Source organism: Lissotriton vulgaris, chromosome 2_1 (genome assembly GCF_964263255.1).
Source record: "Lissotriton vulgaris chromosome 2_1, aLisVul1.2, whole genome shotgun sequence".
Classification (NCBI taxonomy): Eukaryota; Metazoa; Chordata; class Amphibia; order Caudata; family Salamandridae; genus Lissotriton; species Lissotriton vulgaris.
The window spans coordinates 1,445,423,609-1,445,451,275 of NC_141687.1; the positions used below are offsets into that span (position 1 = coordinate 1,445,423,609).

General features: G+C 44.6%; 1 protein-coding gene across 8 annotated transcripts in view; it reads right to left on the bottom strand.

Moving 5' to 3' along the window:
* LOC147732730 (NXPE family member 4-like) overlaps window positions 1-27,667 on the bottom strand; it is a 572,962-nt gene that overhangs the window by 488,732 nt on the left and 56,563 nt on the right. For 4 of the 8 annotated variants that reach the window (XM_086957285.1, XM_086957287.1, XM_086957289.1 and 1 more), the window contains exon 1: window positions 17,418-17,802. The exons of 3 other annotated variants lie outside the window; for them this stretch is intronic. The gene's annotated coding sequence lies outside the window, so the exon portion shown is untranslated. Of the gene's footprint in view, window positions 1-17,417; window positions 17,803-27,667 lie in introns of those variants that run through there. One more of the 8 variants, XM_086957283.1, reaches the window with a different exon arrangement.

The window sequence follows — 27,667 nt, forward strand, 5'->3', positions numbered from 1 at the left end:
CATTAAAAGCCACATAAAGTGTGGCCTTGTAAATATGCTGCAGCACATTGTGTCAAAAAAGTGATGCTCTGCTGGCGCAAAAGTGCCACAAAAGGCCTTGTTCATGAGGCACATAGGGGCGTATTAACAAGCTCCTTGCTCCACCGGTATGTCACTTTTTCCCATATTCAAAATGAACGCACCTGCGGGGCAAGGGGCTTGTAAATAAGCCCCATAGTTTTTAATTTATCACTCCCTAAGCCCTTCTATACTCCAGAAAAAAAAGCCTCAAATCGGTTCCCGCCTACTTTTCCCCAGTGTTTGTATTTTTCCTCATATCTCTTTGTCTGGCAGATTTCCATGTAATCGATACATTCAAAGAGTCAAGCAAGCGAAAGGGGCGGGCCTTCCTTCCAGGGCGAACTGTGCAAACAATGAGAGTGCTGCGAAGCTGTCTCAAGGTGGCAACCAGAGATTTACAAAACACTCAAAGTAAATACAAGCAGCACAGATGACTTCATGGCGTAGGACTTCCATTTTATCTACATCAATACTACAGGTCCCAGAATGCACTTTGTGGTAACAGAAAACTAACAAATATTTTTTGAGCGGCGGCTTCACCGTGCGGGCATGTAGGCAAGGCACCTGCAAACATCTCATTTTCGACGTTTTTCCAATATGTTTGTCATACAAACTTGTCTGATAAAGCAAACGAGTAGAACGAATGGCTGTAAAGACATTCAATGAAAAGCAGTGAGCGAATGCGCGCCTGAAAATTTGAAGCAACCACCTATAATGTGGTGGTGGGAGGGGGGGGGGGGGTAGAGATAAACAACATAGCGAGAGAGAAACATAAACGGCAGATGAAAGAAAAAAGAAAGATATCCGATCCACTCAGGGCAGAAGAGAAAAACCTCGCGATCTGTCAAGACTTCAGGTTTTAAAAAGAGCGCTGGTGTAGCAGTGCCTGTCACGTGAAGCTACAGTACAGCAGCGCCCATGCAGAATGCATCAATCCTGTCGATGTCCTGCTCTCCCTGTGCTGTTTGGAGGACCCGATACCAAGTCACGTGACCCAGCGGAGGCGCTCGGACGAAAAGCTAAAACTGGTTTCTAGATGGGCGTTCATCCTTTTGACACCCCAGGAACAGGTTGGGTCTGTTCATCCCCACCTGTTGAACAGGCACTTCATGTTCACGTCTTTAAAACACTTGGGCGAGCCCGGCTAGGACCGGACTGGGAGCCCAAACCGGTCCTGACAAACAGGGTCGGATTGGGATCACAATTTGGCCCGGGCACTGACGAAACAAGCATTTGCAATGCAATGGTCTCTGCATCATTAAAGGTAGAGCTATTGGCATTGCTCATGACATTTCTTTTTTTTTCTTTAAATCCTAAATAAATGGCATTGTCATTTACATTGCCAATACACACCACTCTGCACCTGCACTCACTGCTCTGCACACTCACTGCTCTGCACACTCACTGCTCTGCACACTCACTGCTCTGCACACTCACTGCTCTGCACACTCACTGCTCTGCACTCACTGCTCTGCACACTCACTGCTCTGCACACTCACTGCTCTGCACACTCACTGCTCTGCACACTCACTGCTCTGCACACTCACTGCTCTGCACACTCACTACTCTGCACACTCACTACTCTGCACACTCACTACTCTGCACACTCACTACTCTGCACTCTGCACTCACTACTCTGCACTCACTACTCTGCACTCACTACTCTGCACTCTGCACTCACTACTCTGCACTCTGCACTCACTACTCTGCACTCACTACTCTGCACTCACTACTCTGCACTCACTACTCACTACTCTGCACTCACCACTCACTACTCTGCACTCACCACTCACTACTCTGCACTCACCACTCACTACTCTGCACTCACCACTCACTACTCTGCACTCACCACTCACTACTCTGCACCCACCACTCACTACTACTCAATGGGGTCGCAAACTGTTTGGGATTCCCAATGGGGTCGCAAATTGTGAGGTTCATTAATATTAATGAGCCTCTCGCAATTTGAGAGCCCATTGGGAATGCCAGGCCTCCCAGGTATGGTTGCCTGCTGGGCTCTGCAGGCCACCATGTCTGGGACTGCTTTTAAATAAAGAAGTTTTAAAAAGAAAATGCAGCCCATTTACCATGCATTTAAAGAAAAAGGAAATTAAACCTTTTCGTTTAATTTTCTAAGGGCATGCAGAGGTCCCTAGGACCACTGCCTGCCCGTAAAAAGTAATTTTGCATGCATTTGCAAAGGAGAAGGGGTCCCCTGAGGACTCCTTCCCATTTGCAAATGCATTACCATCTACTTGAAGTAGGTGGTAATTGCGAATGTTTTGCTACCGCAAAAATTTATACATGGTTTTGAGACTCGCTATTTGGAAGAAATGCCCCTTCAAAATAGCAATTGCAAAACGTATTTAGCAAGTCGCAAACAAATTGCGACTTGTGAAATAGGCAATGTACATGGCCCAATAGGTTTTTGTATGCGCAAACGGGTTCGCGAACCCGTTCGCACATATAAAAACGGATCAAACATCTGGCCCTTAGTATTTTATATTGAAGTAATAGACCCTCTGTCACATGCATTTCATTTGTTTTATAGCATCTCTCATACAATTGTAGGATGCCAGAGCACTTTACATCACACACATATAGAGACATTGAATCATACATGTAAATCAGTGTGTATATAAAATGTTTAAAGAGAGCTTAGTCTGGAAAAGCACAAACTCAGGATTCAGAACATAACACGGTGGCTAGCACTGCCTTTAACATTAAAAATGTATTTACACCAAAATCAACCTTGTTATCAGCATCAGGATAATGAATGACTGGGGAGAAATATAAGTTACTAACTGGTACCATGCAGTTGCAAGCAGCTCTTTGATGACAGTTTATAGGTCCCTCTGCTACATTACAATTGTCACTTGTGAAATGCACAGTAACGCAAGAATCTCTGACAAAAGCAGTAACCATGAACCTATGCACATAAAATACTGCGTTTTAAAATAAACGTTACACGTTCTTTGCAGTAGGCACATTAACCCTCTGTGCTACATTAGTGAAGTCAAAGCTGCCTCATGCTCCAGCAGGTATATTAATCACTGGCATGATCTTGACACTTTTATTGTTGCTGGAAAGCTGCTAATTATACAAGAAACTTTTCTGTGCTTTTAAAACGGTTTCCTACGGACCCCTAGGGAATGTGTCACGGACCCTTAGGGGTCCGCGGACCCCAGTTTGGGAAACACTGGTCTATATTATTCACCAGTACCCATGAGGCCATAAGTGGTATTGGGTTAACTGATCGAAAGTCATATCACACAGCACTTCTCAACGGGTGCATTTTAACAAATTGTATCGGTCGAGTTTCCCAACAAAGACTCGCCGCGCCCTATGCGCATATACAAGCCCCCTTGTAATCATTGTTTCCTTAATTCACATCAGGGCTCGAGTCTGGGTACCACGCCGGTGGACGGCATCCACCCACTTATTTTACTGGGAGCTCGATAACTGGAGCAAATGGAGCCACACATTCACTCTTTGGCCTCTCTGGGGTGGGATCTCGCCCCAGAGAGGCCAAAGAGTGAATGTGTGGCTCCATTTGCTAAGGGGTGAGCGAGGGGAGGCAATGAGTCTGACAAGCCAGCTTTCGTGACGTCACTTCCTGTCGTGACGTCAGAATCCCCCCACTTCTTTTTTAGGACTTGTGCCCTGATTCACATCACCACCCTGTATATCATTCACCAGAACCCATGAGGCCTAATGTTTGTTATTGCCTTAAACCCATTGACAAGCTTTCTTATTTCAGATCACCGCACTCTTAGTACCCTTGAGGCCACAAGTGTTTTTTTTGGTTAACTGATTGTAAAGCCGATTTCACAGCACTTTTAAATGGGCAGGACACGCTTCCACACGCCGTGTTATTGCTTTACACGCATATACTCGCCCCGGTTTTTAATTCACTTAATTCTGAAATTCCTTTAAATCCACATCACCGCACTGTACATACCGGTCACTAGTATTCCCAAGGCCACAAGTATTATTCGGGTCACAGATAGGATAACTGATCACACGGCACGACGCGCCTCTACAAACAATAATGGATTGTGAGGCTCCCTGTTCGCCCCGTTCTTTTAAGCCACAACCTTTACTCATTGGAATCACACAAGCCCGGTTTCTTTTAAGCCCGCTGTGCACCAGTGGCGTAACGAAACTTCAGGGGGCCCCTCTGCAAAGTACATGGAGGGGGCCCCCCCAGCGGCCCAGACCACCACCTACCACTTTGCCTCACCGACAAAAATAAGCAGTCACCTAAAGCTGTATTTTCAGCACTTATCTGTGCCTACTTCGAACAGCAAATATAAATAGAAAGTACTTTTATTGTGTTCTAGGGCGGCCTGAATGATGAGATCCATGACTGATAATAACAGACAACAAAGACAGAAAAGTCACATTACAAATGAATACCTACTTTTTTTATTTATAACCCCATTTAGTGCCAAGACAAGGTCTTTCCAGGCTCTTTAAAAACATGGCTGGCATTTTTCTTTTGGCAACCCTACTTTATATTTCTTTTCATGAAATGCAGTCTCACAATACAGCAGTAAATGTAAATTTCAAATGCAAGGAATAGGCAGAGTGGGGGCCCAAGGGGTACTGAAACCAGAAAAACCTAAGCCTTGGTAACCAGTTTACAAAGGTATGTTGACTGTGCACCTCAGTTAGAGTGTACAGCTGACTGTGGTGTGCACTGTAGCACCCAACACGTTTCGATAATGTACATCGCACGCAGACATGAAATAGTGCACAATGGGTAGAGCTTATATAGCACATAGCTCAGAAATAGCATATAGCTGGATGGCACACAGCTCCCAAGAGAATTGCAAGTAGGGGTGTATGCACTGGACAGACCTTGCATACACCCCACATAGCGCAGATATACTATACAGCTGGCTGCAATGTGGCCCAGAAGAGCACTTTTCAATAGCATGGAACACACACAATCGTCCCACACAACACATTAAATAGAACATTTGCTTACATCTAACTAAGCACAGACATGGTATTTGGGCTGTGGGCCATATTTCCATAGAATTCAGTATATAAACATAAATAACATAACATAACATGTAATTGCTGCGCCTATAGTAGTGGAGCTCTATCTATAACTTGGTCATCAGAGTGTGCTACAACAAAGACGATGATGCTGGGCTAATAAACAGGAGAGAGGGCCAACCCATCTTCACTATTGAGAGGCTCAGAAGCACACTATTTAATTTGAGGCAGGCCGCCTAGCCAAAGGACTGATATGAGACAACTGGTGCACCCATGCTGCAGCTGCGTGCTACAACTACTGCGCTGATAGCCCGAACTCTACGCCACTCTATTCTATGCCACTGCACTCTACTCTACTGCAGTCTACTCTGCACCACTCTAGTCTGCGTCACTCTACTCTACACCACTGCACCAATGCACTCTGCGTCAATGAAGTCTATCCGACTTTATTCAAAACCAATCCACTCTATGTCAATCTACGCTGTACCACTGTACTTCATACCACTTCAGTCTAGGCCACTTTACTCCACTCTGCAACACTCCACTCTTTGACGCTCTTCTCCACTCTGTCACTCTATGACACTACCTGTGGAATTCCACTATACGCTATTCCACTCTAGGCCATTCCAATCTATGCACTGCAGTCTACTCTGCACCACTCCACTCTGTTCTGCACCACTCTACACCACTCTACTCTACGCCACTTCACTGTATGCAAATAACTCAAAACCAATGCACTCACAGCCACTGCACTCTATGCCAGTCTACTCTTCACCACTGTACTTTATGCCACTGCATTCTAGGCCACTGTAATCCACTCTAGAACACTCCACTCTATGATGCTCTAATCCACTGTATGCCACTCCACAACACTATGCTACTCCCTCTACGCCACTTCATGCCATTTTACTCCATTATATTCTACACTACACTCCAGTCTACTCCACTACTCTATGCCACTACACTCCATGCCACTTCACTCGAACACTCTATGCCACTCTACTCTATGACACTACTCCACTCTATGCCATTTCATTCTGCTGCACTACTCCTCTTTGTGCCACTCTACTCTACAACCATCTACTCCGCTCTACACCACTCTATAACACTGTACTCCACTCTGCGCAACACACTCTATGCCACTCCACTCTGCTCTACACCACTCCACAACACTCAGTGCCACTCCACTCTATGACACTCTGCTTCACTCTACAATACTCGACTATATGGCACTCTAATACAGTCTACACCCTTCCAATCTACAACACTCTACTACCTCCATGACAATCCACAACACTAAGTCAGTCCACCCTATGCAACTCAATGAAACTCCACTCAACTCTACTCTACACAACTCCATTACTCTACGCCACTCCATAACAGCCCACTCTACTCCACAACACTGTGCTTTACGACACTCCAGCAGAAAAGCAACTTGCGCCTTGTCTGTCTAAATGTCAAATGTGAACATTAATCCTACCCAGATAATCTAATTAATCGAATCACTAGCTTAGTGATTTCACACCAGCCAGAGCGGTCACCCCATTTCCATTGGTGTACTCAAAGGGCATGCTATGTGTTTCTAAATTAATCCTACTGAATAAGTATAAGCAACTGATAATGAGCCCTTAAATGTCCACTCTTCTGTGAAAAACAAAATATCGGATCCAATGCTTAATTTGAGCCTGTGGGTTCCGGTGCTCGGCACCAGAACTAAATTGTCAGCACCTGCACGTATTACCGCCTGCCATGGCAGAGCAGGTGGCTGAAATAGGGATGACCACAACATCAGCCGGCCATTAATTCAATATACGTTAACAATGATTAATAACTGCCACACAAGCCATTCTTTGAGATTTGGGGGCAGGGAATAGTATGAATTGTAATACCTGCAAAAGTGCGAGGGTTAGTAGTTGTCTTGGTACTGTCATTGGCAGCAACAATGGATAGTTTAAGTTGCAGTAGCCTTCTGGCAAGGGCCCTGGCACCTAATTGATCTCAAATTAAGCACTGCATGTGAAGCTTAACTATACGGGGGCTAGATGAGACCAAGCAGTACAGGAAGGCATATGCCTGAAAGCACACACTGCGCTGTACCCACATTTTGGGGGAAAAGGCCACATCGCACATTATAACTTCTTCAAGATACTAAATAGTATCTGTAAACAAGTTCGTATTGCTTTATTCGTAGAATGACTTCCTGCTCTACGTGTCTTCTAATTGCTAATCAGGGATAATTCACGCAGATGTAGAAACACTGTAAAATGCTTTCCATTTGTATTTGCTGTTTGAAGTATGTGCCAAAAATGTGGTGTTACTTCTCTAAGCGTTTAACTCTTTGTCGGGGGTGTAGTCGCATGGGCTCCCTCCAGGTAAGCTATCAGGCACAGAAAATGCCTCACCAGCCACAGGAAACGCATCGCAATGTGTTTCCTTTTAACTTCCTTATTTCCTCACCAAAACCCTCTCTCGCAATGAAAAACATTTAAAACCTGGTGAAGATTATTCCTTCACCAAACAACGAGCACAGCCGTGAGTTTCTAGGCTGTGGCCAAGCTTCCATCGGTTTTAATACGAGATCAGAAGACAATCTAAAGGCAGCCAGCAGGTAATGATCATGCCCGAACTCAAACAATAAAAAACAGATAACATTGCATTATAGATAAAACGTAAAACCTTTTAAACCAATGAAATTATGGGTTGGACAATTACCTATGACCGGCAAGGATAGCATTGGCAATAATTAAATTAAGGCCGCACCAGTCTGTCCTGTGCCGCAAGGTCCCTCTCAGCCACCTCACACCTCAAGCGCATTTTAAATTGCGCAAAGTGGCATGCGCATGAAAATGACCAGCCCCACCATAGTATGGGCCCCCTAAGGGTGAAGACTGCAGAGACCCGGCGCACACCAGCCCCCCCCCAGTGGAAATCGCACATCTAATTATCATTGTTTCCTGAATTATGCGCCGTCAATTTTTACAAAGTTCCCTGATAAAATACAGTATAATCATAGCTGCCAATTTTTCAGATTGAATGTGACATTTTCATAATTTTAGTGAAATTATGAGTGACATTCAACCACTATAAGTGACACTCTCACGCGAGCAAAATCAGGCAATGAAGACGAGGGAAACATATAAGTATCAGCAATTACACCCATTTGAGCAGCGAGAAACTAAAATCCTAACATTGATGCAAAGCACCAGAACACAACATAGTTTTCTTGAATTTCATGGTTCTTATTTATACAACAGCACACATTCCTTTCTGAGGCACTGCACAATGTTCAGCCTCTTCATTTCTGTCCTAGCTGCTAAGTTTTTCGATTGCTTAGGTGTAACATTTCAATGGTTTCAATATACTTAGGAGTAACATTCAGCTGCCAAATGTATGACACTTTCTCTCTATTAAAACAATGGAAAGATATGCATTGAAAGAGCTAAATATCAGAAATTACAATATTTTGAAAAATGAGCTCTAAAAATAGCTTGAAACTAATAGAAAACTCCTGAAATTAAATCTCACTAACCTATAACCTCTTTATAAGATGACCATACTGTAAAACAATTGCGGCAAAGCCTTTAATGGCAATGAAGACACATTAGAAGGAAGTTTTGCAGGGGGCTGTGAGCCACTAGCTTAGCCTGACAAGACATCAATAGTGGATCAACACTATGTAGCAGGCACCAAGTACATTTTGGAGGCCAGTCCGTCTGAAAATATACTGAGATAAAGAAAAGCATGCCTCTGGCTCTCAGTACAATAAGGCTAAAAAATGGAATGGTGGCGTAGTAGGGTAATGTAGGATGAAGAGCTGCAGACAGTCCAGTCCTGAGCTGTCAGAGAGCTCACTTATGTCTGCCAGCCAGACTGGAAAAGAAACACCCCCCACTCCAGGGCGTCACTGCGACAGAAAATAAACCTGGGCAGCAGACTAAAAGTGCCCACCCTTTAACAAACTAGAAAATTAAAATTGGCCCACATTTGCAAATAAAAGCAGTTTTGAACATGCTCTATAGTTTTTGCAATGTATAGAAAAGACTGCATGCAGCTAGGCAAGTAATCTTTGTTACACGTTGAGGGAAATCAACAGTATTACATGTTGCACTAGCCACAAACAGCCAAATGAAATTAACTCACACAATGACTGGTCATATGATCTATACTTCGGGGCATGGGAGATGTTAGTGCCTCAAGGAAAAAGAAAGGTGCTGCCTGCTAACTCCACTGATTTCAGAGATAGAGAGTCCCTCATTTAAGCTGCGGGCAAGGTTTGGTAATTATATGAGGGAGATAACATGACGCTGCACAGCAAAGCCAACACTATAAAATCTTCCTTCCAAGAAAACCTCCTCCCCTCTTAATTGTGTGTGGCCTCTTGAGCGCATGTGAATCAGCGCACTGAATGTAGACTCGGTTCCATTTCAACATCGGGTTTGTAAAGCACAGACTTATTTCCTAGCCAAGTGGGTTCTCTGCACACTACGTGGTTATTCCTATCCCAACACTTGGTAATGTATGTAATTGTGCCTAACTAACATGACGTTTAACTAAAAATGACATTGCCATTAAGTAAGTGGTAAATGAGACATAATAGCTGCAGCCCTCTGGCACTACGATACAAGCCAGCAAACAGGAGGTGTGCACTGCTTGGCTAATGTGTTCACACTATAGATAAAATACCATTACATCTAAGATGACTGAAGCTTACCTGACCTTGATGTGCCGAGTCTTCCGAGACAGACTTTGTTTGCGTGCCAGCTATTCCAAATTAATGTGGCTGGCATCCTTTTCTGAACACACCCCTTTGAAGGGTGGCTGATTGTCTGGCAGTGTGGTTGCTGGCCTTTGTATTTCACAAGTGCTGTGGCTGTGTATGAGTATCCTAGAAACTGTCCGTTTAATTTACCTTTGCAGCATAATAGTTTCCCTGCTGCCTTAACATGTGATCAATGTTGTTCCCTATGCCAGACAGTGCTTGTTCTGCAGCTCCGATTATTCTTTTTTTTCCTTGTGCCCATGGCACGGCATTTTTTTGTGCTTACAGATTACTGTGTAAACATAAGTTTACCCGCAGCCCCCACCAGAAGCACTATTCCACTGAATGTTTCCCTTGTCCCACACCACTTCTTGTCTTTCCTGTCCGCTGTTTTTCCCCTGCCTGTGTCAGGGCTTGCCTACCAGTCCTTTTGCCTACCTGCCCCGGACCCCCTTGCTTGTATTTCTGCTCCCTGTGCTTGTTTGTCGCTCGGAGAAATTGGTGGAAAGGTGGTTTGAAACTCGCAAATCACGCCAGCGCAGAGAGAGCCTCGGATTGTCTGCCAACAGGTCACAGAATAGAGGCCAGGGAAAGAGAGGATCAGACTCAGAATCATGGGCGTAGGAAGTGTGGGGGACGCGGGGGATATATCCCCCCCAGATTTTGGAGTGGGGGGACACGGGGGACAAGGGTGGTGGGACGAGGGGACACAAGAATTTCCCCTCTCTCTCCTGTCTGTGGCAGGGCCATTAGCGCGAGAAAGCGCTTCCTAATGGCCCTGCACTTGACCTGCCTGGAGTCAAAGAGGCACCCACCCTCTGCCCTTTGTTATGCTGCAGTAAGGCTCGGCATCCTGGGAAGGTGAGAGAAGGAAAAAAAACCCTGTCTCTTTTTCTTCATGCCCAGAGAAGGCAAGGACAGTGTCCACTTCTCCTGATCTGCCTCTGGCATCTGTCCTCCGCCCCTTCTCTCTCTCTCTCTCTTTATTCCTCCATCTCTTTCTGTCTGTCTCGCTCCTCCTTGCGTGCTGATTTCAAGAGACAGCTCTTGTACTCTCTCTTGCCTCTCCTTTTCTTTCTCTGTTCCCCTGTGAAATGGATCCAAAAAAGGTGGAACACTTTGGCTGGAAATGTCCTCATTTTCCGACCGTTTTCTATTCAAAAGAAAAACCTCAGAACGTAGAGCAAAAGAATTAAATTCCTAAATAAAGCAATACAGAGTGGTCTGCAGAAAGGCCAAATTGTTTTTTACACCCACACACATTAGCGCCACTTTACAGAGTTTGCCAGTGAAAGCGCTACTTTCTTTCAACAACAGTTTTCCCAGGGTGGGGAAGTGCACCATTCCCAAAGGGACTGCAATACCTGGTTGATGGTTGGAATGGAAACGTTTAATATGATCGTTTTCAACTGTTTTAATTATTTTAGCTTATAAAATGCGGCTCTGTGTTCGGGGATGTGGTCATTTTTAAACCAAACTGCTTACATTTTGAAACGATATAAGCAATGGACATTGAAACAAGTCCCTTCCTGGTCCTGTAGCCATGTCCTGAACTTTTCAAGCAAAATTACTTACGGATTTCTGAATAATGAGTTTTTGAATAATGAGTTTAAAACCGTTAAGGTAACCATGTTATTACTGATTACAAGTCACATGCTTTGCATATTCTTTCATTCCCTATGAGGGTTTGCTTTTTCCAGGGTCTTATTCATTTTTTTTCAGGTAGGATTTTACTGTTGTCTAGTGCATAATTTTTATTTAGTCACAGCACAATTGAGTTGTAGCTGAAGGCAGTGCGAGTTTCTCTCAGTGGGGCACTATGGTGTTCAATGTGGGAGAGGATGTGGCACTCTGGCCAGAGCTTCTGAATTTGGAACTGGAGATCCATGTTCAGCCTTCATGACCAGTCCACCAGACCACAGAAGGCCCAATAGACCTTAGAAGCCCTGGTGTCTTAGCCCCCGCAGGGGGACCCTAACGATGGCAAGTGTGAGTTAACCTTGAAAGCCTGTCCACCACAATCCATACTGCAGTTCACCTCCAGTCTTGTGAGCAGGAATACCAAGAACCACACCATAGACGACTGTGACTCTGTCAGTCCACTTCACCAATTGGTACCACCATTGGTCTTTTTCAGCAGTAGTCGTGCAACTTAACAGGGGTTGGCAATGTAGGATTTGCAAGCACACCAAACTTAAGGAGGTGATTGTAATGGCGGTAAGACGGCCCCGTCGCCCGGTCGGTGGATGTCCCACCGCCATCGGTGACTGCATCACCGCCCGCCATATTACAATGGTGGGTGGCTCCCTGGCGGTTGTAAAGACCAACCGCCACACACCCAACAGGCTCCTTGAGCCCGCCAGTGCAGCGGAGGGGCTCGTGGCTCCTACAATGCTGTTGGTGCCTACCAGGCAACGCTCTAGGGGTTACGATGTCCCTTACTTGCCAGCCTATCCATGGCGGTTCACCTGCCATGAAAAATCTGGCGGAAAGGGACATTGGGGGCCCGTTGCAGGCCCCTTTCCCCCCATGCCCCAGACATGGGACCTGGGGCATCTATGATGCCCCCCTACATATCACTGACCCATGTGGCAGTCACCACATTGTTCCTGCCACGTAGTGCAGTGATATATGTAGCATGTCCCTTTTTTACATTGCAGCAGATGATAGATAGGCACTGCAAACGCTGTAGTGGCAGTCGCACTGTAATGCCTATCGTGGGGCCGCCACCTTGAAGGAAAGCGGTCCCATTCCCCGATTCCAAGGCGGACAGACTAAAGTCTGCCATCGTAATCAGCCCCTAAGTTTGCAAACTTCTTAGTCTCTGCTTCATGCACAGACACGTTTAACATGTGCAGCCTGCTTTCGAGCTACGGGATTTTTGCAGCAATGGAGGCCAAAATTATGTCGCAGTGCTGACTAAATTATGCAACAATAAAAAGGCTGAAGCGTAATGTGGTACATTTTATGATACTCTATTATTTTGACATATTTATACATACTAACAGCCTCTGCAAAGCTTTTGCCTCATTAATACCTGTGTAACATACAAATGCAACAGTGGGAAAGGTGACCAGTCAACCATTGCAAAGGGCCCTACAGTTCACAGCAACATAAGACCCATTTCGTTTAGTAATTTTTGATCCATTTGAGCTACAAAATTGTTTTGGGTGAAATCGTTAGCTTATGCAGCAGATGATGTATTATGTGGAAAATATGATACAGCCATAGTTAAGTGGAAAACATTTTTCCACTTAACTTAATTTTGCCCCAACATTGTAGTTGATCAATTTGTAAGTTCCCCAGCAGTCCTACAACACAGGGTGACTTTTAAACTGACCTCGGGCTTCAGCAGTGCACACATGCAAGCGCAGAAAGGGCTGCTGGCCTCTAAACTGTCATGCCCTATTATATTCTAGGGAATTAAAGGTAGTTCTAATCCCCCTGCCCTATTATGTACTAGGGCCTTATAGGAGAGGTCATGCCAATCATAGGAGTACCCTAACCCATAGTGCACCCTAGTGTATGTAGGTGTTTTCACTGTATTTTTAAGTGTCTGTTTCCGAATAGCCCTGGGCCTGTTTTGGCAGAGGGTCAGTCAGAGTCAGGTAACACCTGTACCAGTCAGCAAAAAGTTGGGGAGTGCCCAGGGCACAGGGTGGCTTTGCAACACTAGGGAAGCACAAATTAGAGAAGCACAAACTTAAAACATAACACCATGGTTGGGGGGGTTCTCTTTAATAATCAGAATTGATTTCTATCCCAATGAACCCATTTTCCAACATTAGGGTAAAGAAAGGCTGGGGAAATATCATAACATTCTTATCTATACTTTGAAGTTTTCATGCAGCTCTTTGATGACGGTTAATAGCTCACTGTTCAATGTTAGAATGTTAACTTATAAACTGCAAATATCAAAAGAATCTCTCAGACAAAAGCAGTAACTCACTGACCTATTTACATGATATGCATTTTGTGATATGCGTGGTACATGTTCTTTGCAGCAGGCATATTAACCCACTGTGGCTACCTTACCATGAGTCAATACTTCCACTAGACAAACCTCCGATCTCTGGGCTCGATTCACAGAACTAACTTAAGACAAAATCCTAAACTTACTACTTTTGGTATTCACAGAAGTTAGGATTTTGTCTTAAGTTTGTCTTAAGACAGACTTAAGACAAAATCCTAACTTAAGTCTGTCTTAAGTCTGTCTTAAGTCTGTCTTAAGACAAACCTAAGACAAAATCCTAACTTCTGTGAATACCAAAAGTAGTAAGTTTAGGATTTTGTCTTAAGTTAGTTCTGTGAATCGGGCCCTCTCTCAATAAGAACATTAATCGCTGAATTTATCTTCACATTTTTATTGTTGCCAGAAAATTGCTGGAGACCAGGAATGCAGCAGCAGGTACTTTTCAAACCATAATGCACTTGCAAACATTACGCTCCCACCCTAAGTCAGCGACCTTTCTTTGCTTGGGACAAGAAGATGCAAGATTCATATACATGTTCTTTTTACATTTGGTCTGATTACTATATGAATGTAAATAACAATAAAGCATAATGCAAACTGTGACTACATGCCTGCTTTTCTTAATATTTCACTTCAAAAGTATGCAATTATATTTGTTTATCGGGCTGTGATTTGTATAGGGGCACTGGAAAATCCACAAGATTGTCCCTGTCCCCCCCAGAATTTTAGTGTCTCCTACGCCCCTGCTCAGAATCGGCACAAAGTGGGGCTGGGGTGATTGTCGGGTCAGCGGACCATCAAAGAGGGAATCATTACACCCATCTTAGAAAATAGCACAGCCCAGGCCATAAGCACAGAAGTGCGAAACAGTCAGTTTAATTTGCCTTTGCAGCATAGCAGCTGCAGCGGCTTCAGGGACAGGTGGACATCGGTATCAGAGTGACTGTAGACCAACGGCCGCGATGAGGAGCCTCCAAGTAGCCTGGTCCGGTCAGTTACAGCAGGACACCAAGATGAGAGGCACAGGCGGCGGTGCGAGTATTGGCGGCTTCAAAATCGAAACTTTCAAACATAACTTCCGCCCGCTCGCACCGCCCAGGTTATGACTTTATTTTCTGGCTCGGGCGGGAAATGAACATTGTTGCATTGCCCCAGTGAGAGCACAGCAGAGGCAGCCTGCCCGGTCGGAGCGACCGGAACCACCTGCTGGCAGAAAATGTATATTAAACTGTTCAAACACCAGAGCAGTGCATTAAGTAGTTGCTAACTGTATTGCTGCGAAGGGGGCCCGACCCGTGCTGGGGGCCCCTGGAGCATGGGGGCCCCCCCGCACTGCATGGTCTGCGGGGGCCTGTGTTACGCCCCTGCTGTGCACCTGAGCATCGCAGATTCCCAGCACCATCTCACTCACGTTCTGGCACACTATTTGTACAAAGATTTTAGAATACTCCTAATTGGAAATCGCCCCTCCTCCACAGACTTGTACACCCGGGGACACGTTCAGAATCTCCTCGCGTCCCAGAACTTCCGGTTGAGACTTTTCCGGCCTTCAGAGGCTGAGGAGTTGCCAGTTTTTTTTTTGTTTTTTTGTTTTTTTTTTACTGCCAGGTATGGGACCACGCAGGAGCCACCCCGCTTAAAGTCCTCTTAATGAGTTTTTTTATGCTTTACCAAAAGGAGGAAGGTTTTTTTAAAAAAAAATCTTTTTATTAACCCAAAAGGGGGAATTTTTGTACTCAGCAGCGTGGTTCCCTACGTTTCGGATCTCTGCTTATGCCCTTACAAATTTGGCAACTCTGTGTCTGGCTGTATCTTGGAATGTGTCACGTTCCATGGATGTTGAATGGGAACACCCACATCAACACTCATGGAACGCCCCTTTCAAGCAGACTTATGTGAAAAGGAAACATATTTACAAAGGCCATGGAGAGTCACACAGGGTGACTTTGCATGGCCTTGTAAATATGGGGAAGCCCACTGCGCTGTCAGTGCATCAATAAAAAAAGGCACAGCGGCCACGCAATGGGCTTGTAGATAAGTCCCACAGGCCCTAATTTCCAAGGTTTTGGCACAGGGAGCACCACGAGGAATCTTGGTGCTCTGCCCTGCATCAAAAGAAAAGGGTAGGAATATGCCGTATCTATGAGATACTGCACATTCCTGGCCTTTTCCCCTGCAGTGGCGCACAAAGGGCTGCCGTGCGGCAAAGCAGGCACAATTGCGCCATGGTGCAAGGGTGCCTGCGATGCTAGGCTAATAGATTTTGTGCTGGAAGAGACATCTTTCTGCACAAAATCAATCAAGGCGATTTCCTCTTTCTATGTGTGCTGCAAAATGCAACACACAAAAAGAGGAAAAAACTAGGAGGACTGAAAACATTTCTCCTCGTCGCTCTTCCCTAATACCACTCCTGAGGTGACGTTAGAATCTGACGCATTCCCTAGTTCACGATTCCTCGTAAATGTGGAATGCTTCAGATTACATAGTTGGTGCGAGGCAACAGCAACACCCATGCAACATCCCTTTTATGCAGGGTTCTGGCGTCTTTACAAGGCCATTAAAAGCCACATAAAGTGTGGCCTTGTAAATATGCTGCAGCACATTGTGTCAAAAAAGTGATGCTCTGCTGGCGCAAAAGTGCCACAAAAGGCCTTGTTCATGAGGCACATAGGGGCGTATTAACAAGCTCCTTGCTCCACCGGTATGTTACTTTTTCCCATATTCAAAATGAACGCACCTGCGGGGCAAGGGGCTTGTAAATAAGCCCCATAGTTTTTAATTTATCACTCCCTAAGCCCTTCTATACTCCAGAAAAAAAAGCCTCAAATCGGTTCCCGCCTACTTTTCCCCAGTGTTTGTATTTTTCCTCATATCTCTTTGTCTGGCAGATTTCCATGTAATCGATACATTCAAAGAGTCAAGCAAGCGAAAGGGGCGGGCCTTCCTTCCAGGGCGAACTGTGCAAACAATGAGAGTGCTGCGAAGCTGTCTCAAGGTGGCAACCAGAGATTTACAAAACACTCAAAGTAAATACAAGCAGCACAGATGACTTCATGGCGTAGGACTTCCATTTTATCTGCATCAATACTACAGGTCCCAGAATGCACTTTGTGGTAACAGAAAACTAACAAATATTTTTTGAGCGGCGGCTTCACCGTGCGGGCATGTAGGCAAGGCACCTGCAAACATCTCATTTTCGACGTTTTTCCAATATATTTGTCATACAATCTTGTCTGATAAAGCAAACGAGTAGAACGAATGGCTGTAAAGACATTCAATGAAAAGCAGTGAGCGAATGCGCGCCTGAACATTTGAAGCAACCACCTATAATGTGGTGGTGGGAGTGGGGGGGGGGGGGGGGGTGGTAGAGATAAACAACATAGCGAGAGAGAAACATAAACGGCAGATGAAAGAAAAAAGAAAGATATCCGATCCACTCAGGGCAGAAGAGAAAAACCTCGCGATCTGTCAAGACTTCAGGTTTTAAAAAGAGCGCTTTGGCGCCGCCAACTCAAGCCCCGCTTTCGATGATTCCCGAGCGCAGGGGAAGAGGTCACTTCCAGCCCACGGGAGATGAGGCCGCCCGAGGGCGCATCTACATTGCAATGTCCACATTACCTCAGTTAATCCCGTGGCTGCGAGTCCAGGAGCTGTAGGTGTCCCTTGCAAACGGCAGCGGTGCTCGAGCGTCCTGTACACCAGAGGAAAGCTATGCAGTATGTACCAGTACGCCTCAGTCCCAGCCAGAAATGCTCAACAGGTTCACCTCCTGCAGGTACGGTGCCGCTAAACCAGCACTGCCCAGTACAGCTGAGATTAACCCAGCAGTGCCCTTGGCTCAGCAGAAGCCAGAACAGATCAGTAGACGTCAGTACACAAGCCAGCAGTTCCTAGTATAGAAGTGCCCCTAGCCCTGCGGATGCAGTAGTGTCCTCAGCCCAGCCGGCTCCAGTGTAGCAGTGCCTGTCACGTGAAGCTACAGTACAGCAGCGCCCATGCAGAATGCATCAATCCTGTCGATGTCCTGCTCTCCCTGTGCTGTTTGGAGGACCCGATACCAAGTCACGTGACCCAGCGGAGGCGCTCGGACGAAAAGCTAAAACTGGTTTCTAGATGGGCGTTCATCCTTTTGACACCCCAGGAACAGGTTGGGTCTGTTCATCCCCACCTGTTGGACAGGCACTTCATGTTGACGTCTTTAAAACACTTGGGCCAGCCCGGCCAGGACCGGACTGGGAGCCCAAACCGGTCCTGACAAACAGGGTCGGATTGGGATCACAATTTGGCCGGGGCACTGACCAAACAAGCATTTGCAATGCAATGGTCTCGGCATCATTAAAGGTAGAGCTATTGGCATTGCTCATGACATTTCTTTTTTTTCTTTAAATCATAAATAAATGGCATTGTCATTTACATTGCCAATACACACCACTCTGCACCTGCACTCACTGCTCTGCACACTCACTACTCTGCACTCACTACTCTGCACTCAACAGCGCACTCACTGCTCTGCACACTTACTGCTCTGCACACTCACTACTCTGCACACTCACTACTCTGCACACTCACTACTCTGCACACTCACTACTCTGCACACTCACTACTCTGCACTCACTACTCTGCACTCACTACTCTGCACTCACTACTCTGCACTCTGCACTCACTACTCTGCACTCTGCACTCACTACTCTGCACTCACTACTCTGCACTCTGCACTCACTACTCTGCACTCTGCACTCACTACTCTGCACTCACTACTCTGCACTCTGCACTCACTACTCTGCACCCACCACTCACTACTCTGCACCCACCACTCACTACTCTGCACCCACCACTCACTACTCTGCACTCACCACTCACTATTCTGCACTCACCACTCACTATTCTGCACTCACCACTCACTACTCTGCACTCACCACTCACTACTCTGCACTCACCACTCACTACTCTGCACTCACCACTCACTACTCTGCACTCTGCACTCACTACTCTGCACTCACTACTCTGCACTCACTACTCTGCACTCTGCACTCACTACTCTGCACTCACTACTCTGCACTCACCACTCACTACTCTGCACTCACCACTCACTACTCTGCACTCACCACTCACTACTCTGCACTCACCACTCACTACTCTGCACTCACCACTCACTACTCTACACTCACCACTCACTACTCTGCACTCACCACTCTGCACTCACCACTCTGCACTCACCATTCTGCACTCACCATTCTGCACTCACTATTCTGCACTCACTACTCACTACTCTGCACTCACTACTCTGCACTCACTACTCTGCACTCACTACTCTGCACTCACTACTCTGCACTCACTACTCACTACTCTGCACTCACTACTCACTACTCTGCACTCACTACTCACTACTCTGCACTCACCACTCACTACTCTGCACTCACTACTCACTACTCTGCACTCACCACTCACTACTCTGCACTCACTACTCTGCACTCACTACTCTGCACTCTGCACTCACTACTCTGCACTCACTACTCTGCACTCACTACTCTGCACTCACTACTCTGCACTCTGCACTCACTACTCTGCACTCACTACTCTGCACTCTGCACTCACTACTCACTACTCTGCACTCACCACTCACTACTCTGCACTCACCACTCACTACTCTGCACTCACCACTCACTACTCTGCACTCACCACTCACTACTCTGCACTCACCACTCACTACTCTGCACTCACTATTCACTACTCTGCACTCACTACTCACTACTCAGCACTCACTACTCTGCATTCTCCCTTCTGTAGTGTAAATGCCCTTCACCGCCGGATGCAGTATGTAGGTACTCTCATATATTTCTTGGCACCTACGATGTAAGACTGTGTGTTGGATCTAGGAGGACATATATAGCAGTTTTGTTTCACTCATTGCACTAGCACTGTGCTTTTATCCTCTCTTCTCCGTTTGATTAAACACATAAGCCAGCATGTAAACATTTGTATTAATGCTTCGCACGGACTGCATCCACAGGTAAACACTTGCTTTTCATTTTTTGGCTTTCATGCACATGTTATTTTTCAGGGTTTTTTCGGTACGTTATTATTTCACACATCTGATTTAAGCTTTTCGATTTTCAGTGCCCATCACAGCTTTAGCATTCATGTTTAACTTCTTTTTATTCGTTCTGTCCACATTATTTTTACTTCCTTGAAGCATGGCACTGTATGAGCAAGTGCGTGCATGGGCGCTGGTGTGTGTCTGTGTGAATGCGCGACAGCAGCTGCCCACAGCGAGCGCGATCGCGTGCGCGTGCGCATTTCAAATCGCCCTCCAAGGCAATGCGCGCGGCCAGGAGTGTCTCCTGGGAAGCACACTCGCTAACAATAAGTTCTCGGCGACAACGCGCTTCCGCGCGTTTAGCCGAGACCTAAAAAGTGGCCCACATTCAAGAGGCGTGGCCCATATTTAAGTGGCGTGGCCCACATTCAAGGGGCGTGCCCTTTCATGAAACACCATTTGCACAGACAAGGAATGAAAGTGGGAGGATACCGTTCTTGCACACGACACAGGGCCAAGGTGACAATGGCCTACATGCTGAGCAACTAAAAAAAATAGCAAGGCCCCTTTTTGTCACAAAATTATTCCAGCCCCAGCCCTCCATCACAGGAGCACCTGAAAAGCAGCGAAGCCCCAGCTATTACTAACCTACTCAGCCCTCCCCAGACCTTCAGCTCAGGGGCACATGAACAGAGGTAAGGCCCCTGCAATTAGTAAATTAATCAACCCTCCAGGCCTTAGGAAAATGTCCTGGCAGGGGAGCACAAAACACAGCTTTCTGGGTCATCCAAGGTAGCCAGGTAGCCAGGGGGGAGGCTGAGGTGTTGCTGGTTCATGGGAAGTGCCTACCCAGTGTGTTCTGGCAGTTTGAGTATTTACCATTTACTGTAGTATTACCCTTGTACCTGTGTATGGTACCCTTTTGTAACTTGCACACGTCACTTTTCTCTTGTAACACACTGTTTGCTACCTCTCACTTTTGTTTGCTTTAGATACTTGCACCAGTGCCACCATAGCCTACGTAACGTTTGTTCTTGTGCTGGAGTGTCTGCCATTAATTGCAGTATTATCCCTCTACTTGTATTTTGTACGCTTTTGTAACCTGCACACATATCTTTTTTTCCTCCTGTAATGTATCGTTTGCTCCTCTTGTATTTTGGTTGCTCACTATATTCACTTTTGATTCATGTAACTTAACGTTTGCTTTTGTAATTTGTCCACCTATAATTTTCTCCTCTTTTATTATTGCTGTTCCTAGTGTGAAGCGCTCTGACGCCTTCGGGTAAAGTCCGCGCTATATAAAATCGCATAAATAAATAAATAAAACAAAAAAATTCCAAACATCACTAGGCCCCCACAGCAAGACCCATTCTTCCTCGCCCACTATGCCCTGAATCTGAAGGGCTGTGGGCGAGGTGTTAAGACTAACACCGTTTCTGGGCTCCATGGGCCCCAGGGGGGCCGAGGTGCAAATGGCTCAAAGGCCTGAGAAACACCTGGCCCCCAGGGAGGCCGATTATTGCAAACAATCACCCCTCCCCAGCCCAGCCTCAGCTTGATTGCTTGGCAGGGCAGGGGTGAAGGAGAGGCCACACAGCTGACAATCGCTGTCTGGCCGCACAGCGAGGCTGCTTTCATTTTCTCAGTCTCTGTCTCCGTGCACTCTGTGGGCCGGTTTTTTTTCTCCCCTTTCCTAGTCCACTCTCTGTGGACTGGGACAGGGGAGAAAAAAAACGGCCCACAGAGGGCACTGAGGCACTGGCCCTTCGGCCCATTCCCGAATACCCGCCATGCCAATCCGCCCCTGCTGACAAAGTGCTCGGTCGGCCCCCAACCCCCGCGGCCGAGCTCTTTGTCAGGGGCGGTTTTCGGCAGATTTTCTGAAAAAAACGGCCCTGTAACAAAAAAACGGCCCCCAGGGTCCCAAAACCGTCCCCCGCCCGTGCAGCGCACCTGGGGATTGCCCGATTCCCGCTTTGTCCAGTCCGGCCCTGACTAGGGCACCCAGTCTTATGTATTTCTGCGAATAGTAGTTTTGTTCAGTTCCATTGGACCAAACAAGCTTGACAAAATGATCTGAAATCGGAGGTGGGCACACCCGCACAAAGTCCCCCTACACCCAGCCGCCAAATACTTTGTTCCCCTTCCCCGAGACAAAATGAACTGCAAATGTGCCCTGTTTGCCTTTGGATAGGGAACAACAGCAGAAAACAAAACATGAATAACAGCAAGTTTGACTGCTAAAAATTAAACATAATACATATCTTGTTTATTCTCCAAACGCTGTTTAAAGATGTAATACAAAGTTCCTTACATCTGTTTCAAATTAAAAATAAAGTCCCTTTCCGGCATTTCTGAGCTCCATTTCACATTGAAATGTGCAAAGCATACGTGATTTATAAAAAGTAAAATAAAACAAAAACATTCCTTTCACCGTTGTTGTGTGAAGTAATAAACTCTTTATTGTATAGTTAATAAAAACCATTCCAAAAAAATGTGAAATACGTAAATATTTAAAAAGCAGAAGATGAACATTAGGCAGCAGATAAACAAGTAATAAGTCATAGAATTATAAAAAATTAATCTCGTGCTTAAAAGAGGCCGTGTCTGGGACCGGGGGAACAGTCATGTTAAATGTACGAGTTTGTGATAGGAATTAAGACTTTACCAAAGTTCCTCTCTTTTTCTCTAATTGGTTATAAATTGGACTGCTCCGCAAATAAGTTGAGGATCCACAGAACACAGTGTTTGTATAATAGCAGACTGAGAGGTACGTGCTCCAATTTCCTTGAACTTCGCCTTTAGTCTACTCCGGTGTTCCAAATTCATGGCGGGACAGATGCAAATCAGATGAATTAAGTCTTGTTTTCGTGCTCCACACAATTTGCACCCTTTATTTTCTTGCATCCGCCATTTTGGTTGCTCAAAGTTTGCTGAGAGGTTGCCCAGCCTTTATTTAAGATATCTATATTTGATATGCGCTGAGAAGGCAAGTTGTAGATATGGTGCCGGGACCAGCTTTTTATAAGATTGTATTGTCATCCAGGCATGTTCGCAGTGACTCAAGGACGACTTATCATTAAGTAACGAATGCCTGCTGGCCGCCTTCTTTGCTGTTTGTTTGAACAATGGTACCGGAAGCCTAGTTTCCCAAAGTGGGGCCAATTCTGTTGTTTCTAAAGAGAGTTTTAAAAATTTGGCATACTGGGAATTAGGACTGTTATAAATTGCCTCCCATATGGCACGATAAATCTCTGTTTCCTGGTTCATCCAGACATCGTACCAAAATTTGACAGTCTGATATTTTTTCAGCAGGACTTGAGATTACAGGTCAAATTCAAGTCGCACTTGTGCGGGTGATGCGTCGATTGGCAAACCAAATACACGCTTGTAGATTTTTGTTTGTATTTTTTCTATAAGCTGCGCACTCTTCCCATGATGTAGTACGCTCCCGTAAGATATTGTTGGCAGCAACTTAGCTTTCATTACGTTTAAGAGCGGATTAAACATGGGGCCTTTAAGTTTGGTTGCCAGATTGCTGAATGCGTGTAGCAAGGCGATCCCCTTCTTTTCAATGGCATTAAAATGCGTTGCGAAGTTTAGGCGCTTGTCTAGTTGTACCCCCAGATACTTATAACTTTCCACCACTTCCAATTTGCTGTTATCTATTGCGAATGCTGGTGGCGCTTTATGGCGACGAGTTATAACCATGATCTTTGTCTTCTTGCTGTTTATTTCTAATATATTTGATTTTGTGTATCTGGTCAATTCTTGCAGTAGACGATGCAAGCCAATTTTCGTCTGGCTGAATAAAACCACATCATCGGCATAGGATAGATGTGTAACACGAAGGTGACCTAGCCGTGGTGGATGAGCGTTGATCTGATCTAAGCTTGGTGTTAAGTCAGCCATAAATACATTGAAAAGATGGGGAGCCAACACACAGCCTTATTTTAGACCATCAAAGGTACTGATCTTTTGAGTTAGCCGCTGTCCGTTGTCAATCTTTACCTGCATCCAGGTGTTGGTGTGCAGGTCGATGATTGGAATTAAGATTGAGTCTGGCAGGCCCTGCTGCTTCAGTTTGGACCAAGGTAAATGCCTGCTAACACGGTCAAAGGCCTCCTTGAAGTCTACGAAACAGGCATAAAGTGCTTGATGATTTTGTAAACTTTTTTCCGTGATTAGGCTCAGGGCCATTATGTTTGCCATCGTGCCTGTGCCGTGGCGAAACCCTGTCTGATTTATCGGGATTTTATTATTGGTTTCAGACCATTTTTCAAGATCCGCTAGTACCAGGGATGCGTAATATTTAGCTTCGGCATCAATGAGGGCTATCAGACGGTAATTGGCCGGGTTTTTACGATCGCCGCCTTTGTAAATTGGATTAATAATTGCTCCCCTCTAACTTTCTGGGAGCCGACGTGTGTTGTTTATTGATCGAAACAGATGGTTAAGTTTACCTGCCCAATATTGAGGGTCCTCCTTATAAATTGCCTGCGGGATGCCGTTCGGTCCTGGCGCGCTGTCTTGCCTACTTCTTCTGATTATTTGAAGTTCATCACTAATCCGCAACGATTGGTCTAAACTTTCCTGTTGGATTCTGTACGTATTTGGCCAGTCATGAGACATGTCTTTCAAGGCTACTATACTCGATGTAATTGCTGGCAACTGTGATGCAGGTCTTATTGAGAAGGTGTCGGCTATGTGTTGGACCCATGCGCTTTCGGTTATACAGGTCATACTTATGACTTGTGCTGATCTGCTCAGAGAGTTAACTTGCAGCCAAAAGGCCCTGGTATCAGATTTTTTATGTTATACAACATTTTGGTCCAGAACTCGTTGGCTTGATTTTTTTTCTCCGGCCAAATTAGCTTCTTATAGAGTTTCCTTATTGTTCGAACTTCCTGCCAAGCACTTGAGTTGGCCTTGTGGCCTTGTGCTCGTCTTGTGAATTTCCGCAATCGTCTTCTCAAGGTAAGTGTGGCCTTTGAGAAAGCAGCACCACTTGTTGGGTTAGCCTTCTTTTTAATATTTATACATGTCCTCGGTAGCTTGTTTAGCTAATCAGTCCAAGTCTCAGAACACAGATCTTTATCTAAGACTAATCATTGAAGTTAATTCTTGGCATCCAGCGCTATTTGTGGCAGAGTGGTACTTGTCCACCTCAATCGCTTCAGATTGATTGTAGATACTTCGCCTACCGTTGTTTGTACTTGTTGATACCTTGAAAGAGTCAGTTTCATTTCGATGTGCTGCATTGAATGGTCACTATCTAATAAGCTGATTATTTGAATTTTTTTATCAGACTTAGCAAGGGTAGTGTGACTATTGTATAGTCCAAAATTGTGCTTGTACCATGACCTATGTAGGTGGTGGAAGGTGGTTTATCTTGTGCGTATCTTCGTTTATCACCCTTAACCCGAGATGCTCAAGGTCCCACTTCAATTCCCTACCAGCTATATCCATCTTCTTTGCGGGTGGAATCTCCTGGGGTTCAACGCCCCACTGCTCATTTGCTATGATGATCTTATCCTCTTCTTCCGGGCAATGTAGGAGATTGGAATTGAAATCGCCTGTCAAGATAATGTCCCATCTTGGTTGTTCAAGGCGAATGTTGGAGACAACATTATTGATGCGTTTGAAAAGCTCTTTTTTAGCTGTATTTTTCGGGTGGGCATATACGTTGATTAAAATAATTGTTCGAATTTTACCCTGGGACATCCTATCCAGTTTGATAATTTACATATCTGCCGATGATGCGGGTAATTGAGAGGCCTTGATCTTTAGTTCGGTGGATACATATACCGAAAGTCCCCCCTTGGCACGCCCATAACGCTGAGTGCGAGTTGTGCTGGCGTGTAAACATAGTCTACCTGGTACATCAATTGGCTCCATTAACCATGTTTCCTGGAGGGCTATGATGTCATACGTGCCCCAGGTATCTGTTTTTCTGGTGTCGTTTAAAATGTCTTTTGCTCCCGCGATGTTCCAGGAGAGAAGTTTAATCGAATTTCCTTCAGCTTTGCCTGCCTAACGACAGGTTCAATCATCATTAGTGCGCTGTGTTAGACTCGGGCTATCATTATTGACATTATCTGCTCCCCTGGCGCCATGTAGGACAGAATGCGTTATCTTGACTTGCCCGTGTGTTATCTTCTCTTTTGCCATACTTCCTTAGGAGGGGAGATGGATATCCCGGTTTTACTTCTTCTTTCAGAGTGATTCCCCACTCTTCAAATTTGGTAGTTTTGGCAAGAATGCTCTTGGCATTTCCCTCGTTCCTCCATGTTGCCAGTGTGCCTTCCTTTGCTGCGTTGTCTCCAAGGGAGATTAATTCTATTGAAAGTAAGTCGGCTGTTGTTATTTGGCTAAGACTTGTAATTGTTGATGTCAGATGAAGAATATTTCCTCAATTTAAATAGTCTTGTGTACCATGTACTTTGGAATTGGGAATGAAGAGTAGCCTTCCTACTGTTGCGGTTTTCGAGTCTGGTGTTAACTCACAGGTAAAACGTGCGTTATCATTTGGCCAAGTCCTTCTTGTTTTTTGGCTTCCATGGGCCTTTATATCAACACACAAGTGTTTTATTAGTTGCTTATGAGCATCCTTCTGAGGCTGTTCGATTGGAATGTCTGACATAATATCGACAGACAGAATATCGAAATACAAAAATATCGGAGCAAAAATATCGACATCAAAAATATCGGAATCCTATCTTCATAAAGGTAAGTACAAAAATATCGAAAAAATAATATCGTAGTACAAAAATATCGGAATCAAAAAGATCGTTTTTTTAAATGTATTAATAATAATGTAAAAATAATTTTAAAATACATATAATTTTACAAATATTAAATAAAAATATTAAAACAAAATTAAAACTAATACATATACATTTAAAATAAATAAAACACTTAATAATTTAATGTCATTTTTTTTTTAATGCTATTTATTTGATTTAATGTAATATTTTTTTGTTTCTACCCTGTACGCCTGTACCCCAAAAACCCAAAACTGACCCTGAACCCTAAAAATATCCCTGTACCCCAAAAACCCAAAACTGATCCTGAACCCTAAAAATACCCCTTTACCCAAAAACTGAAAACTGACCCTGAACCCTAAAAATACCCCTTTACCCATGAAGTGAAAACTGACCCTTATCCCTAAAAATACCCCTTTACCCAAAAACTGAAAACTGACCCTGAACCCTAAAAATACCCCTTTACCCAAAAACTGAAAACTGACCCTAAAAATACCCCTTTACCCAAAAACTGAAAACTGACCCTGAACCCTAAAAAATACCCCTTTACCCATGAACTGAAAACTGACCCTGAACCCTAAAAATACCCCTTTACCCAAAAACTGAAAACTGACCCTGAACCCTAAAAATACCCCTTTACCCAAAAACTGAAAACTGACCCTGAACCCTAAAAATACTCCTTTACCCAAAATTAATTAATATTATTTAATTACCAATTAATTATTAATTAACAATAAAGTAAATATATTAGCACGTTAGCTGTAATTAATTTAATTTAATAATTAATATTATTTTTCCCAATTAATTAATTAAGAATAACAAAAAATTATATATAAAAAATTACTATAATTAATGTAATTAAATAATTAATATTAATTAATTACCAACTAATTAATAATGATAAATATGTACAAAATTATATTAATTAATTAACTAATTATTATAATTAATTATTAATTAAAATATGTACAAAAATTATATTTAATTATTATTAAATTACTTCCCACCCTATTCCCCTATAAACCCATAACCCGCTACAGAACATATTTATCAATTAATCAATTAAT